This window comes from Lactuca saligna, chromosome 9, assembly GCF_052625555.1.
Source record: "Lactuca saligna cultivar CGN05327 chromosome 9, ASM5262555v1, whole genome shotgun sequence".
NCBI lineage: Eukaryota > Viridiplantae > Streptophyta > Magnoliopsida > Asterales > Asteraceae > Lactuca > Lactuca saligna.
The window spans coordinates 112,614,030-112,616,835 of NC_136425.1; the positions used below are offsets into that span (position 1 = coordinate 112,614,030).

Here is a 2,806-nt window from a genome sequence, read left to right on the forward strand (position 1 = left end):
ATGTATAACCTAATGAACATCTGAAGATTGTCCAGTTGTCCTCTGCAGCAGCAGCAACAGGGAGTAGGAAGGGTTAGTCCCGTAATCGATTTCCTAATATAAGTATTAACCGTAGACATCCGTAGATGGTCATCAACCTCTGTAGCGAATAGTAGGCTCGAGGAATGGTTAGTCCCATAAAAGTATGCTAATATAAGAATCAACCGTAGGCATCTGTAAATGTTCATCAACCACTGGTACTAATCAGCTGGGATTCGGAATGGTTAGTCCCGTCTAGATATCCCGTTGAACTTGGATAGGCAGGACACTTCACATAGAAGGTACTAATAAATCATCCTAGTGAATCGAGGTACAAGTATCCATGTAAATGTATATAGTAAGATGTATCTACGTAAAGGTACTCATGTAATGTATTCATGTAAGGTACTCATGTAGTGTGTTCATGTAATGTAATCATGTAAGGCACTCATGTAATGTAATCATGTAAGGTACTCATGTAATGTGTTCATGTAGACTCATGAATGAACTGACTCTGATGTAATTCCTTGTAATAGGAATAATGTTATGTATCTCCAAACTATCCCTATAATAGTTAACTGGAAGGTAATTGATTGTTCAAACAGGCTTATACACACAGTTCACTACTATAAAAAAGACCTTTAATGACGCGCTTTTTACAACACGCGATAATTAATGATATGCAAAAGGACGTGCCCTTAAAATAGTGTTATCTCTCCAAAAAATTTAAGTATTTACGTCACGCTTTATTGCGTGCCCTTAATTTAGTGTCTCAAGAAAAAAAATTAAAAACACGGAGGGCGCTTTATCTTAAACACGCGTCGTCTGTACCTGTCGCTTTATAATTTTAATGTAACGCGCTTTTAGTAGACAAGGGGGGAAATGAAATCCCAAAATTTTGAAAACCCGCCTTTTTTTTTCTATCTTCTATCTATCTTTCATCTTCAACCTAACAAGGACGAGTATTGCACTCTTGATTTCCCTAACTGTTTGCGTGCCCTTCCTTTCCCTCTTGTCTCTCTCGGTCGCTACCTAGGGTTTTTATTGAAAGCTTGAATCGATCGACTGAGGTAACCAATGGTCAAGCAAACCGGGAAAGGGTTTTCAGTGAAATATACTGTTACTCTTTGAAATCGGTTCTAATCCTACCTTCGCCCCATCCTTTTTGTCTCTATCAGTTGCTACCTAGGGTTTTTCGTGAAAGCTTGAATCCATCGACTAAGGTAACTAAAGGGTAGGCGAACCGGGAAATGGAAGCAATAAATCCAACATTCACTCTCAAATCGATTCTACTGTACAAGGTTTCAATTTGGGGCTCTCTACATTCTTATCGATTCTACTTTCATTCAAGCTTACATCGGTTTTTTTGGTATACAGTAACCGAAGGTTACATTCTCATCGATTCCATTTTCTCTCTCTGAAGAAAATATCTCATATTTTCAAAAAGCCCTAAACCAGCCACCGCCGGCTATCACTTCCACCATCGTTCACGTCGTCCTACTTCCCAGATGGTGTGTGTGTGCGCGGCAAGACTGAACAGAAAATGGGAAAGAAAAGAAAACATGAGGTGAAAGATAGAGAAGAGATTTTAAGGCCGAGGGGAGGATGCATCGGAGCTGTGGTACTATTCTTAAGGTCTTTTCAAAATACAGTAACCTTATTATGGGCTTGAAGAAAAAGATGATCGTTTTCTTTGTTTTGCAGTTCTAGATGGTATGGGTTCACCCTGATATGGTTTAGAGAAGTGTACGTCATCTATGAAGATCACAATCATCCATACCTTATTTTTAATTTCGCTCTCTCTCTCTCTCTCTCTCTCTCTCTCTAAACATTTCCTTTCTTCTTTCTTTCTAAAACCCTAGCCTATCATCATTGCAGAGGAATTTTCGTGTTGCTTTCCACCATTTGTGCTGGACAAGACCAGTTTTCACTAGACCAAGCTTTGAATTGGAAAAAATATAGTTGTGGTTAAACTTGGTTGTTGGTTCCATTGAAAATATTAAGTCGGAGGTTGTCCTAAAAGTTGAAGGTATTGTTGTTGAACTTATGAAAGGGGGGCCTAAAAGTTGAAGGTATTGGAGTTTTCATAGATATTCATGAATCAAATTCTTCATTTGTTTCTTTTTCTCCCTTTTGAAACTTAAATTCACAAAATTGCAGGATTAGTGGTAAGATTTTGCAATTGGAGAGTGTCACACAGTCAGAAGCCATGAGGAGGCGGTATCGCTACTTGAGCCATTTTTCTTTAACAACCACGTTTCAGGTATGCTTCAAAGCTTGCTTAAATAAACAAAGGAAGCTATGGACCATATTCTTCAGCAGCCCCTGCTGGTTATAACCCTGGTTCAGCTGCCAATTCCACCTCTAATGAAGACCTTGGTGGGTCCCACTCCTAGTTTAAGGAAACTAATGTTTACATCACTGGCCAGCAGGTTCGTTTCATTTTTTCTACTTCACATTTTTAATTTTTAATTTTGTTTTGAGTGCTTGAATCACCCATTATACAGATATATTTTCACAGATAGAATGAAGATGTTAGCCATACTTGTATCAAACTATTATGCACATTTTCTATTTTTTTTTTAAATATTAAGTATCTCTGGGTTATATGAGAAGGAACGGGACATCCTTATTAAGAAACACATTGTTTTCTATTCTACTTCTAATAGTCATTTGTCTACAGAAGCTTAGTTATGTTGGGATTTATTTAATCTTGACAGGTTTATTTAATTAGTATGTTAGTCTTTGTTATTTAGTAAAGTAAATACTTTGGGTCTTCAATTGAATG

General features: G+C 37.5%; 1 long non-coding RNA gene across 1 annotated transcript; it reads left to right on the forward strand.

Moving 5' to 3' along the window:
- Window positions 1–1,985: 1,985 nt before the first annotated feature.
- On the forward strand, window positions 1,986–2,452 carry LOC145014454 (uncharacterized). Its single transcript, XR_013665538.1, has 3 exons — window positions 1,986–2,090; window positions 2,179–2,281; window positions 2,368–2,452. It is a non-coding gene; the product is annotated as an uncharacterized LOC145014454 (long non-coding RNA).
- Window positions 2,453–2,806: the final 354 nt, after the last annotated feature.